This window comes from Jaculus jaculus, chromosome 3 (genome assembly GCF_020740685.1).
Source record: "Jaculus jaculus isolate mJacJac1 chromosome 3, mJacJac1.mat.Y.cur, whole genome shotgun sequence".
Lineage (NCBI taxonomy): Eukaryota > Metazoa > Chordata > Mammalia > Rodentia > Dipodidae > Jaculus > Jaculus jaculus.
In genome coordinates, this window is record NC_059104.1 from 159,429,409 (window position 1) to 159,444,538 (window position 15,130).

General features: G+C 37.9%; 1 protein-coding gene across 20 annotated transcripts in view; it reads left to right on the top strand.

The window, feature by feature from the left end:
- Positions 1-15,130, top strand: part of Dlg2 (discs large MAGUK scaffold protein 2) — a 1,944,997-nt gene that overhangs the window by 1,365,435 nt on the left and 564,432 nt on the right. The window lies entirely within an intron of this gene.

The following is a 15,130-nucleotide window of genomic DNA, read 5'->3' on the forward strand; positions in this document are numbered from 1 at the left end:
TAAAGTGAACTTTCTATAATGCCTTTGTATTTATTTACTTAATTTGTGTATGGTGAAAGCTATCAAATGTATCATTGGGCATACAGATATGTCTTTAATTTTCATGGGGCTTTCTGTCTCACTGGAAATAATATGATATGAATAAGTATGGATAAGTAAAATGCATAGAAACAACACATTGAACATAACAGTTGAAAGCCATGCATTGTTAGAGACATGTGTCAAGAAAGCATCTTAGGGTTTATCTACATATAAAGAAAGTTTCAAAGAAATTTTCCCATACAAAGATTCTATTTGGATCTTAAATTAAAGATTTATTAACCAGTTGGGCATGGTAGTATATACCTATTATCTTGCCACACAAAACTACTCCAAAGTTCAGGACCAACCTTGCTTATACAGTGAGTTCTAGGCTTCCCAGCCAGCCAGAGCTACATAGTGAGACCCTCTCTGTCTCTCAAAAAAAAAAAAAAAAAAAAAAAGACTCAGTATCCATACAGATGGGGATCACAAATAAAGATCAAATTGCGCCAGAAGAAAGAAGAAAAGTAACTTGATTTGGAAGAAAACCATGGTGAGTGTAGGAGGTAGACTAAGTAAATCCAAGTTATTATTCAGGGGCAGAGGAGTGGCTGCCTGAGCTAAGTAGCTAAGTGTTTCTTTTAAAGATGCTAAAGAAATTCTGGGAAACAAGTCACCTCCATTGGGCAATTAATAAATAATGTAAAATACCACTAGAAGTTAGGAACAATCATTACAAGGCTCAAAAACTTAGAGTTCAAAATCTTATGGGAGAATCCCTTGTAGAAAATAGTATGCCCCAATATTGGGCTCCATTGCTTAGCTGGATAAAGTATTGCCTAGCTAAAAAAAAAAAGCCATGCCCTAATGCATTTAAAAAAAATCATACCCATACCCAAATGTAAATCCTTGAATTCCAAGTAATATTTATATATTTTTATTATTTATATATTTCTATTATATAGTATATTTATATTATATATTGTATATATTTATATTATATATTATATACAATAATATATTTTTTTAAATTTTTATTTATTTATTTATTAGAGAGAGACAGACAGAAAGAGGCAGAGAGAAAGAGAGAGAGAATGGGCGCGCCAGGGCCTCCAGCCACTGCAAACAAACTCCAGATGCGTACGCACCGTGTCAGCCTCAGAGATTCTTTGTCTCCATACTCCAGAGGCGTAGAGTTAAAGGTGGCCATGACTAGTTTTTCCTATAGATGCTGGGGATCAAACTCAGGACCTCTCAGGCTCTTGTGTTTGTACAACAAGCACTCTTATCAGCTGAACCATATCCCTAGTTTTTTAATGGATGCTGTTTTAAATGAGTTAAAAAGTAGACAAGAGGAAGGAGAAATTTAATGAGAAGGTAGGACATGTATGTTAAAGTATACTTACTCATGATACTTGCTAAAGACTATAAGATTATTTTAGAAGGATTACTACACTGCATATTTTTAAAGACTTTATTTTTATCTATTTATTAGAGACAGAGAGAAGGGGAGAGAGAGAGCAAAAATGGGCCACCAGTGCCTCTAGCCACTGCAAACAAACTCTAGATGCATGCACCACCATGTGCATCTGGCTTACATGAGGCCTGGAGAATGAAACTGGGGTCTTTAGGCTTTTCAGGCATGCCCCTTAACTGACAAGCCATCTCTCCAGCCCCTATACTGCATATTTTGCAGTGGGTGGGACAACTAGAACATAGGCCTGAATAAAGAAACAGTGGGGACATATAGCTAAGAAAGAAATGAGCTTTATCAAGAGTTAAAATATTATTCAGGAAAAAAAAAAAAAAAACCTTAAGGGATAAGGGGGATTCTGGCTAAAGAGATTTTATAGGATCCTTGCTAAAGGCAGGCCAGGCCAGGATTATGAGATATCAAGGGTTGAATATAATGAAACTGATCAATAGTGAAGGAGTTTTACCAAACAAATATAATTCTTGTTAAAACTGTCAGGCTTGTCAAGACTCAGTCAAGGCTTGTCAGAAGAGCACTTAGAGGAACTGGCCTCTGGTCCAGTCTAAGAGTAAGTCTGTCTGATAGCCAAAGCAGGCCTTGCAGGTAGGAATAATATCAACTCACATGGTATGGCATTGAGGAATGTGAGCTCAAACACAGAAATAGAAACTTGATAGTCTCCCTCAGTCTGTGTTTTCATTAAGTATGAATAAGCTAATTTGCTATTGTTCCCTACCCAAATGTTCTGATGAAGTGCTTGCTTTTGACAAATGCATCTTTACAACTTATTGGAGAACAATCATATTTTTTTTCAAGTACATCTGCGTATACTAGCAAGCAGAAATGGCACTTCCACAGAAAATACATGCTTGGTGACAACATAAGTTCTAAGTTTAGTTCAATCAATTATTTTCAGAGTGAGGAAATATCCATGTGGGACAGTGAAGATTTTACAATACATAAAATTCCATGAGTCATATGGAGGATTGTGTTGGATAATGTTGAGCCTTATAGGAGCTCAATTTTCAAAGTTTAGAATAAGCTTGGTGTGGTGGCTCATGCCTATAATCCTGGGACATGAGATGCTGGAATGCTGAGATAGGAAGATGGTCATGAGTCTCAGGTCAACCTGGGCTAAACAATGAGTTCTAGGCCAATCTGAGCTATAGAGTCAGACCTATTTCAATGATAATAATAATAATTATTATTATTATTATTACACTAAAAAGAAATAAGTAAAGTTGTTAGGGGTTGATTCAGAAGTTTGAGCATCATTTCCAACTTTTAATTAACGCGACTCTAGGTGTGAATAGGAATTCTGTTACATGCTTGCTTAGCACAGAACAAAAGGTGATAAGTCAGAGAGTATCACCATTCTTTGTCTGCAATCACGAGTGGAAATCTCATGTCTAAAGAGATAAAAGGGTGTTCCACTCTCCTGTAAACTTCACTTGATAGCTGTACAGAATCATGAGAGCCAACATTAACTGAGTTTTTACTCTGTTTGAGGTGTCATTTTTCTACTGTACCACAAATTTATTTATCCTGATCCTCTACCCATTGGCTCTCTTTCTGATTTTGGTGATCCAGGCTTATATCCAATGACTATGTATGTGAATGTGGCTTTTAAGATTTATGTAATGAAAAGCCTTTAAGTTTCTGTACAGGGGTTCGAATCAGAGCATCAAAGTATACCTATTCCCTAATCAACAGCACAGCCTTTGCCTATGTGGAGATAACTACTGGGCCTCTATCTAATTGTGATACATCCTTGTGTTGTATTTACCTTTGTACTTCAGGGACAAAACACCTTACTAAAAGTAGCTGGCAGGGGAGCAATTATTTAGGTTTACAGTCTCCAGGGGAAGCTTCATCGTGGCAGGAAGACACTGACTCACATTGTGTCACAGCAACAGGGAAGGAAGTAGACTGAGGAGCAGGCTAATTCTAGCAAACTGGGCAAATACAGCTCAAGGTCAGTCCTCAGTAACACATGTTCTCCCGCAAAGTTTCACCTCCTAAACTGCCATCTGCTGGGGTCAAGTATGATGCTTAATCCTAAACACATGAGGCTATAGGGAACACTTTACTTTTAAGCTGCCATGCCTTGCTACTATTACAGAGATTACTATTCCACATACTGCTTCTTCCCGTGCTCGTGAGGGGCTTAAGAACATCTAAGAGCTCAAAAATAACTATCATTTGATATGAAAATGGATTCTAAAATTTAGCAGTTGATCTAGTTTAAGGCTCACATTTTATGGCAGAGGGGATTTGAGGTTCAGAAGAGTGTCACCCTGAGTCATTAAGCATTTGAAATAAGCCACCAAGATGTCTTGGCTCAAATAATAAAGCTTCCGAGGTACAGTGTAGAGAGTAACACACAAGCCCCGACTAAGCCCATCTACACATTTTCTTAGTGCGATTGGAGCTGTGTTTGAAGCTGGAGCAGTAAGCTCTGGGGAATACTCTGCCTCACTCTTCATCTTGAGGACAAGGAGAGAAGTGCATTTTACAAACTCTGACTGTCACGGGTTCCAAGCCCTTTTACAAACATGATTGATATGGGACAAGTTTAACTCTCTTAGTTGCTGTTTTCTAAGATATTGACAGTGCCACCTACTTCACTAAGTTGTTTCTCAGACTTGGTAAGATGACATAAATTCTTATCATAAGGACCATAGTCCATGCTCAATACAAAATAAACTTCGGGCTGGAGAGATGGCTTAGTGATTAAGGTGCTTGTCTGTAAAGCCTAAAGACCCAGGTTCAATTCCCCAGTACCCATGAAAGCCAGATGCAAAAGGTAGTGCATGCATCTGGAGTTCATTTGCCGGAGCTGGAGGCCCTAGTGTACCCATTCTCTCTATTAGCTTCTTTCTCTCTAGCTGCTCTCAAAGAAATAAATAAAATATTTTTAAATAAATAAATAAAAATGAACTCTGCCAACATTCTCCTTGTTTGCACTTTCTACCCATTAGTAATCTTTCCTTTCATCTTCCCTCTTTCTCATTCTCTTTCTCTTTTCCCTTTCCTGTCTCATCTTCTCTCACCATCAATGTCCTTCCCAATGCCTCTTATTCCCGCCTTTTGCATATTTCTTTTTCTCTTGATTATACTCTGGAATAGAATTTAATTTTTTTAAATAGAAATGGTTTCATTTTAAGAAGCTAGGGTTCTAGTGATTTTCTAGGCAACAATGAAACAAGAAATTCTGAAATCATTATGGGACACTTTTCTGCGTGTGCTAAATTATTCAAAAAATAAAATGATAGTGTAAGCTTAAGGCATAGATAAAATGAAAAGTGACTTTCTCCCTCAATAGAGTAGACTCAAAATTAATCTCCAGTCCAAGAAAGAGCATATTATTTGGAATAGGAGACCTAGCTGTCTTTTCTAGCTGTATGTCTTTTAGTTCCTTTTAAGCCCTTAGTTTTGCAGTTGCCTCACTCGTGCATGATCTCATATCTCAAGAAACTTATATGAAAACATATGGAAGAGTGGGAATGAAGGCCTCCATATAAGTCAGTTATCTGGTGATCCAATCGTTCATCAGAATGCTGAACCTTAATAACAAGCCTGGGACAGATAAGAATGGCAAGAACATTTCTAAAATGACCACATATACCACAGAATTGTATGGTCTCATACTTCCACAGATAACGTCGGGAAAAATATGTCATCACTGGTTGTCAATATTCCTTGTGTTTTCATATGTACAGTGGCAATCAATGGTTAGTGTTATTTGCATTCCTTTGCATTTATTTGATTAACAGTAAGGTGGAACTTATGAAAGGTTACTGGTATTTTGTATTCTAGTCATTAAAATGGTCTAGCATTACTTTTTAAAAAGAGAACTCATTGGAAAGTACTTCAGGATTTTCTTTCAGAGAAAAATAGATACACATCCCTGCTTAGGAGAACGATTTTTATTTCTATTTTTGTATCTAAATCATTAAAATGACCTCGATGTAGCTTAAAAGTCCCTAGATTGCTGAGGACCAATATTGATATGTCAGCCTGAGGAAGAGCCATCACATGACATTCTGCACTCAGCAATGCAGCGATGACATTTCACACAACAGTGCATTTATTAAACCCATCCACAGCACAAAAGCAAAGTGTAGAAGCATGCAGGAAAGACGGTGCCCTGCCAGTTATCTGACAAGTGACACAATTTAATCTCCTAGCCTTCAGTACAATCATTTCTACTTCCAAACTAGATGGGGAAAGTTATTTTCTTCAACTTCGTTGCCTCACTTATTGCTTCACTGTCTGTTTCAAAGTCATATTGGCTTTGTCCTAACAAAAGCCAAGATTACATGCGTGTTCATTTCAAGCAGTGATATTAATTACAGGGAGGTTTCACAGCTCTGACAAGGTGAAAGCTCAGGGGACATTGTTTTGTGAATGAATTCCATGTGGGGTTATTTTTTTAACTGTCATTTGGCAAATGAGGAAAAGAAGGAGAAGGAAAAAATGAGACAGGGAAAGGAAAAAGAAAAAGTTATTGATATCCCTGGAAATGAAGGTACCATATAACTGGGAAATAGAGAACACTAACATGATCTTAAATGTTTGAGTACAAATCACAAACACAAAGCAGAATGAAGAGAGAAAATTCCAATCATGACTATACAAACCTTGCATCCAGGAATGTACTTTCAGATTGTTGAATAAAATAAGAGATTCCCAGTAAAATTGAATTGCATAAGGTATTGTCTGATTCTAGAATACTTCCTTGTCTTGAAGTTTTATGAGTTTGGGTAATTACAAATGAAAACTTTATGAGTCACCATGCCCAGTCTTCCAATTACTACTGTAACCCAAATGATTATGTCCTCAAAATGACTATGGTCATGCTAAATTTTCTATTAATGGCATACACTTTTGATCCCCACAAAGTTAAATAAAGTTTTTCTTCAGTGTTTTGAGGCCAATATAGGCAAAAACACAGCTTTGCTTTGAACAGAAGATGTTCATGAAAAGGGATACTTCATTTTCCAAGGAAAATGACACCATTATCCTCTTTAAAGGTGTGTTGATTTGAATGCAAAATGTCTCCCACGGCCTTATGTGTTTGTGATGATACCCATGCTTGATCTCAAGCTGGTGGAACATTTGGGGTTGGATCATTGCTGGACAATGTGTGTCACTTGGGACACCAGTCCAAACTTCCATCATCATAGCCCTTCTGTGCTTATAACTCTACCACCTCCTTCTTCCAAGGGCTATGATAATTACAATGGACTCATCCAATTCAAGATAATCTCCCCATCTCAAGAACCTTAAGTGGATTGCATCTACAAAGTTGTTTTTGTACCATATAAGGCAATGTATTCACTGGTTCCAGGATTATGACATGGATTTCTTTAAGAGTGTGGGGAGACATCATTTACCTTATCAAAGATTTGAAAATATATTTCTTCAAAAGTGATGGCCAATTAGCACATAAACCCCTCTTCAATATCATTTTCCACAAGAGAACTGTAAATGAAAACTATAATAACATGGACTTCATGTCCAGTAAGGTAGCAAAAGCTCAAAAGATGGACCATGGCAAATGCTGGAAGAGATGTGAAGCTATTAGAGCCCTCAGCAGTGGAGAAAGGTGTGCAAAATGGTACAACCACTTGGGGAATGCTCTGCAAGTCTATTAAACAGTTATAAACAGTTACAAATGGAATAGTCTTGTCTTGGGTACCTAAGAAAATCGAACACATGTCCATCAAATGGAAATAAGTGCTGTGACAGTAGAAAGGAGACTATGATGAAGGAAGAGCATGAGATAAGGAGGGGGACAGAGTCAAGAGCAGGCAAAGGAAGCAAAAATCAAAATATGTTTGAAAGCATCATAATGAAACGTTTTTCTATGCTAATTAAAAAAAAAGAAGAAAAAGGGCTGGAGAGATGGCTTAGTGGTTAAGTGCTTGCCTGTGAAGCCTAAGGACACCGGTTTGAGGGTCGATTACCCAGGACCCACGTTAGCCAGATGCACAAGGGAGCACATGTGTCTGGAGTTTGTTTGCAGTGGCTGGAGGCTGGCATGCCCATTCTCTCTCTCTCTCTCTCTCTCTCTCTCTCTCTCTCTCTCTCTCTCTCTCTCTCTCTCCCCCCCTCTTTCTCTCTCTATATGTCGCTCTCAAATAAATAAACATAAAAAACCAAAAACCTTTAAAAAATAATAATAAAGAAGGAAAAGAAAACATGTCCATGTAAAAACTTACAATTTAGCCAGGCATGGTGGTACACTCCTTTAATCCAAGCACTTGGGAGGCAGAGGTAAGAGGATCACTGTGAGTTCAAGTCCAGTCTGTACCTACATAGTGAATTCCAGGTCACCTGGACTGGAGTGATACCCTACCTTGAAAAGGCAAAAAACAAACAAACAAACAAATCCTCACAATTTCACATTCATAGACACATTATTTGTAAAAGCCAAAACTGGAAGGAAATTCACCAGTTGATGAACCAATAAATTACTTTTTAATAAATTATGGTATAACCATACAGTATAATATTATTCATCCATAAAATGAAAGTGAGTGTTGCCACTTCCTCTTGTCCCGTCCCGCGGGACCTAGTTATTCATGGGGGCGAGGAGGGCCCTAACCTGAAATAAGATGGGTGAGAGAGAGGAAGAGACTCAAGCAAATGTACACTTGTCAAGAGTCCAATTTTATTGAGCCACAGCGGCCTTTCTAAGGGTTAGGGTTAGGGTTAGGGTTAGGGTTAGGGTTTTGGTGGGGGGGGGGCTGGAGGAGGCAGGTGGTGGAAAGTTACAGAATCTTCTTGGCCTTTGGCCTAGGACAGTTTGAGGTTATTCCAAAAATTCACCGTACAGTTCTCACGTCTCTGCAGTTGCCAGGCAGGGTGTTAATTAGTTAGGTGTGGCGGGGTGGGGGGATGGAATAAGTTAGGTATGGCAGGGTGGGGGGATGAGGAAAGGTCAGAAGTTGCTCAGGGCAGAAATTGCTCAGGACAGAGGTTATCTCAGGGCAAAGGTCTGTTCAGGGCTCATCTCCTCGTCTCCAACATCCTCTAACATAAATAAACCTTGAAAGTATGCTACATTAAGGATATCAGATACAAAAGGCTATATCTTATATAATTGCACAAAGGATTTAGAATAGGGAAATTCATATAGATGGGAAATGGATAAATTATTTCAGAAACTGGAAATGGATATGAGATATTGTGAAGAGATGAAAATGTAAAATTAGCACTGGTTATTCCATTGCTCCATTAATATGCTTTGAAGAAATACTGAAGTGCACACTTTGAAAGAAAAAATGTAAATTATATCTAACTTTTTATTTAATAAATGTCCTGCCATTCTGGTCTAGCATAAAATTTCTATTTGCAAAACAAAAGATTTTTTTTTACCTATTTTTCCAAAGCTCACAACTTTCTTATATTGTTGTTCTTTTAAAGGTGCAGTTCATTGAGTTATTACATGAACTCACACAATTCTTGATTCTGTTTACCTAGTAGAGAACACTCATGTATTGGGCTTCATACCTATGTGGTTTGAGTAAACTTACAATAGATAAATACCATGTTATAGGTCCTTTTCTTAAATGTTACTAGCAGAGGTTTGACCTTATGTCCCATCTGTTCAAATATCAAGACTATAAGTACCTGAAAAGTAGCATTTCTGCTTTCTAAGCTAAAATAGCTTTGAGAATTGCTTGAAAAGTTAGAAGGATTAATTCATAAACTCCAGTTATATGAGTAGGCTCAATAAAGAACATAATAGTATGTTGGCTCCTCAAAGTGGAATGATATGATGGCTAACACATGGATATAATAGTTCATAGTTCTTGAAAGTGGCTCTAGTATTGGCTCTGAAATTTATGACTCAATCCTAACTCCTGCTGTGTACAGGAAGCAGTTTCAGCCATGGTTTGTAGGTATAGACCTAAGCTTGCAGCTCAGAGAGAAAGTTAAGAAGCAGTTCACTGCTTTACTGAGGGCAAGAGACCCGAGACAACAAACTATCTGGCAGGCCCTGAGAAGGTTACAACATTTTTTCAATTTAGCATCTTTGTCAATAGCATAATCTTTGAGAATAGCATAATCTTTGAGAATTTACAATTTTAATTTCACATTTCAGGGCTGGAGAGATGGCTTGGCAGTTAAAGGTGCTTGCTTGCAAAGCCTAATGGTTCAGGTTTGAATCTCCAGTACCCACATAAAGCCAGATGCACAAAGTGGCATATGTATCTGGAGTTAATTTTCAGTGGCAAGATGCCCTGGCATTCTCATATTCTCTCTTTCTCCCTTCTCTCCCCCATCTCTTTCTCCTTGCAAAGAAATATATAAAAACTATTTAAGGGCTGCAGAGATGGCTTGGCAGTTAAGGTGCTTGCCTGTGAAGCCTAAGGACCCACGTTCAATTCTCCAGGTCATGCATAAGCCTGACACACAAATTGACATGAGCCACAAGGTTCCATGTGTACACAAAGTGGTGCACACATCTGGAGTTCAATTGCAGTGGCTGGAGGCCCTGGTGCACAAATTATCTCTCCTTCCCTCTCTCTTTCTCACTCTCACTTCTGCTCTCTTGCATAAAAAAGGCCAGTCTGTTGGGGTTGTGCTGGAGCTGAAAGGGTTCGAGCCTGATGGGGAATGAGGATTAAGGAAAGACAGAAGAAAGACTGAAAGCATGGACCCCAGTCCAGGGCTAAAGCAAGGCCTCAAGCCAGGACTGAAGACACAGTTTATTTCACAGCATTCCTTTTTATATCTTTTTACAAACAGTTTTTCCATGGACAAAGATTTTATGAGCTTCACAAGTTTCTATCAAAAAACCCTTCCTGTTACAGAGTTTTTGCACTTCAATCATTTCTCAGTACAAAAGACTAGCCAAATGGCTGAATATACATAATCTTGCTTATAAGTAGGTGCTGAGGTCTTGCTGCCAAAAGGCTTCCCCACACTGAATTTACATAATCTTGCTTACATGTAGGCTGCTATAGTTTTGTTAATGTCTTGCTGCCAGAAGCCCAGAGCTATGGATACAAGTCCAGCCAAAATGGCTCCCGACAGGGGTGCCTCAAAAAAATATTTAAAACAATGATATTCTAACAATTGAACACTTACTTCCATCCCAAGAAATTCAGAATGTTATCATCTAGGCCAAGAAATCAACTCTTTGTTTTGACTGAATCTGAGTTCTGAGATTCAGTCCTTGTTACATGGGTGTATCAAGTTTAAATACTAGTAAGTCACTTTCATTTATTCCTAATAGTCTCTCAAGAAATTATATTGCCATTCTAGTATTCCAGATCTATGTTTAACATTGATTATACTAAACAGCTCCTTGGGACATACACCCAACCAAAAAAGAAAGGGACTATACTCAGATGATCTCATTTCTAAATCAAAGGTAGTCCTGGTTATTTTCAAGAACTGTTTTTATGAAGATTGATAAAGTATATAACAATTTAGACAGGCCCAACAATATGGTATACTGTGTGCAAGTAGCAAATGACTGCAAATTAGCTTAGTACTTACAGTCTAAAATCATAAAATCAAAAGGTACACACCACACACACACACACACACACACACACACACACACACACGTAGGAGAAATGAGACCTCAATATAACAATGAACTGAAGTCTGAATCCCACATGGAGAAGGGGGGATTTATAGATAGGAATAAGGTCGTGTTCAGTAGATAGAAAAGTTGCTAACAGGAAGCTTTGGGGGGTAAGATGAGATTTCTTCTAAATTGAACTAGCAGGATTATCCCTGAAGGCCAAGATGATCTGATATTAAGGGTTAGGGATTCTCTCTAAACTGACTTAGCAAGATTCTTGCTAAAACAGCCATGCTGGCCTAACGAGGGTAGAAACTGGAGCCCAAGGTCAAAGCCTCATTAAGTAGGAGCTTGAAGGAACCTAACTATAGTTCAGTTAAGGATAGTCTTTATCAGGCCTGAATTTCCACTGAGCTCATTTTAGGGTAAGTACAACCCAACCTTGGCCTTGGAAACTGCCACAATAGGAGAAATCTCACATGTAACTTTCTGTATCTAAGCCAGAAAACCTTTTCATAGGTCATCTCATTCTTCCCATGACACCCACCTCATTCCAGGAAAACAAATTATACTGTGTTGTTGTATAGGAAGCTGAGGCTGAAAGTCAGATTGAAAGTTGGTTATTTAGATTGGTCACACTTCCACACCATTTGCAGCATCTGGAGAGAAGCTACCAGTTCATGGTCCCTCACCCACACTCTTTTCTTCCTGGCTCCAACTCCTTTGCCAGTGTATTTTTGACATTTACATTGTTTAATACATTGTAATGAACTTGTTTACAAAGGGAGTTAAAAATCTGGCAGATATTAGAGAATATAGGTTAATTATTCCCAGGTTAGTTCTTACATGTATCTGGAACTGAAATTAATTAGTTCCAGTATTTCATGACAGATTTTTGTCTGTTAAGTTTGGTTTGGGTTTGGTTTAGTTTGTTTTTAAGTCATAGGTCAGAATTTTTCTAAGACAAACAGCTTTGGCTGGCTGAATCCAGCTTCAAAAGAGGAGGTGACATTTAGTATCCATGATACTCTAGCACTTGAGCTTAGATAACCCCCACCCTCAGCCTGGAGAGCTGTAATTGTTCTGTGAAAAATCATGTGTTGTCTCAGTTTAGCTCAGGTCATTTTTGGTTATGCAAGTTAGTGTAGTATTTAGAATATACACAGCAGGTCCCATAATTTATAGTTCATTAGCACACCACTCATATTTAAATTGTTGCCATAATTTTGATTCTACACCTACCTCCCATTGATTTCTGTAGTTATTGTCATCTAACTTAGCAGCAAATGACTAAGAACAAAAGAACACCATTAGAGAAAGGGGGAAAATCAGTGTTTTCTTTTAGAAGACAATTAACTGAAGAATTAATTATTAGCTACATCTTATTTCATTTCTCGTTTGAATGATGAATTGTTGTGTTAAAACATGAATAAGCTCTTTAGTAGACATCATCCCAGGTATATATTATTGTCATATAAAGATATATTAGAGCTTAATTTAAGGTCACCCTGTGGATTAATCTTGTGTGCTGTTAGGGAGAGTCATCAAAGCTGTTTCATATGCCACACACTCATCTCTCCTGCATTGTCACTTCTCTGACATCCAGATGAAACTGTCCAGCACAGAACCATGAATTAGAAAAGGAAATGAGCTGAGTGACATTTTTGTGCAGGGAATGAAAGGTGGTCATTTCAGGATTTGGATGTAGTGAATAAAATATTCTGCGTGAGCCCAAATCATCGTCATCCCTTTCTGTGGCATGTCAGTAAAGTTGAGTTGGTAAATAATGTGACATGACAGGCCTAAGGCACAAAGCAAATATTTATGAAACAGACACAGAATCTGCCATTTTGCTCCTTGACTTTTGTTATCCATTATCCCCGGACATACTTATTAGGTATTCTTCTATGTATGAGGACATGTGGAGCTAGAATAGAGAAGCAGGCAAGAAAACGGACTCCAAGGAAAAGAGCACTCTGTCTAGCATAGTAATAAGTATGCACTGTAAAATGTGTGCTGTGAAAAGTTATAATTAATAATATCACCTAGTATCATCTAGAGTGATCAAAGGAAAGCAGTGAAGAAGTGGTGTCTAAGATGAAATATAAATGGTAAGTAATTGGGGCTAGTGGAGATTTTAGGCCAAGAAAACCTGTCCAAAGGCTGCAGAAAAAAGAGGGAAGACATTCCTGAGACTGAAGCCCCCTAAGGTAGGACAAGGAAGATAAGAATGAACAGTGGACATGAAAATCCAGCAGAGAACCTTAGGAACCAGGTTAAATAGTTGTTTTTATCAAGGAACATGAAACCTTGAATGAATATCTCAATTGGAAAAAATGGCTAAACTGAATTGTTTCTCATGGAGAAATAACTCTGATTTCTGTGGGAGTCTGGCTTAGCTGATAAGAACATCTACAGGGAGAATAGTTTACTAAGCTGCCATACAGGTGATGAATGACAGCAGCTTCTGATAAATTGCTAACAAGATTTTGAGGAAAGCATTTTAAAATATGCTTAAAGGGTAATCTTCATAGACCTTAATCATTATTTATCATGGTATAAGGGATGGTTATCTCTGTCATTGTAGAATTTGCCATCTAATAGCGTTATCAAGGGATGACTTTGAGCCTTGGAATGCGGCACACAGTAGTAGTGGGGAGGCAGAGTTAGAAGTTGAATAGTTATGTTAAGCAAAACATTTGGCTTCCATTGCCCATGAGGAATTCAGGAGCAAACATCTCATAGGCAGCTGAATGAACAGACTTGGGACTCTAACATCTGGCTGGAACTGAAACAGTGAAAAGCTGAGACAATTAATACATTTGTTTAAAAATATGTAAAATATAAGGATGATTATGATGACCTCTGTGTTGTTTTAAACTTGGGAATGTAAGTTATAGCACAAGTTTTAAATTTGATTAATATATATATTCCAAGAAGCTCAAGGAAATTTATTAGGACTGAATTTCCAGATCTCTAATTTGGCCTAAGAAGTATCCTGCAGCCACATGGGACTACTTTTTTCATACTTTCAACTTTTTAAAAATTTTATTTTATTTTATTAATTAATTATTAGTTATGTATACACTGAGTATACAGCTATGATGGTACCATCGATAGCCTTCTCCCTGTCATCTCCCCCTGCAGATTGTGGGTGTTGCATTGTGGAGGTGGCCTTCGGTTATAGGGAAAAGGCAATGTCTCTGTACATAATGACCCAACTTATGGCTCTAACAATCTTTCCACCCCATCTTCAGTGACGAATTCAGTGATGGGAGGTCTTAGGAGTATCTGTATCTCTGGATATCTGATTTGGTCAGAGTTGAGTGTTTTCTGTGTCTGTCTCCTTCACCCTTGTGCTGATACCAGGTTCACCGAGAAAGCATCTCTTGCTCATTTCCCCCTGAACTTGTGTGAGCATCAAGTCAAGTTGATTGCTGTTGAGTAGCTTAGACCTCGAGTTGCTTATTATTGCTGTTCTCCCGGTTTTCAGAGGAAATACATATACCTTGCCAATTCCAGCTCCTACAATGGCTCATTGCATAGGTAGAAAGGAAAATTCTAAAATATTCTTGGCCATAATGAGAGAGTCAATGACTTCAGTGATGGCTCATCCTTTAATTAAGACTTTTCTTTCATTTTTTTGGAGTGAATAAGTTTGGCTGACATTATTACAATAACTTTAATGTTACAACTCAGGATTTGGGGCCTAAAATATAGAATTCACATTTCTCTTCCTATCCCATCTAGTTATTCATATTAACGTGACTTCTCAGCATTTACATCTAGAATTGAAAAATGTTTTTCACTACTCCACCTCTCCAGATAAAGTGATGAAATCCAGATGTAGCATTGTATACTTATAATACCAGTACTTGGGAGTCTGAGACAAGACGTTTATAAGTTGACAGCCAGCCTAGGGAGCAAAATGAAAGAAGGGGTAAGGAAGGGTCCCTTGTGAAATGAGATACTCACAAAGCTTTTCTGCTGCTTCGAGTCTGAAGAAATTACTGGTTTGGAATTATAATAATCACAATTCCAGGAAGAATGGTTAGTCAGACTCTTTCACACATGCACAACAAATA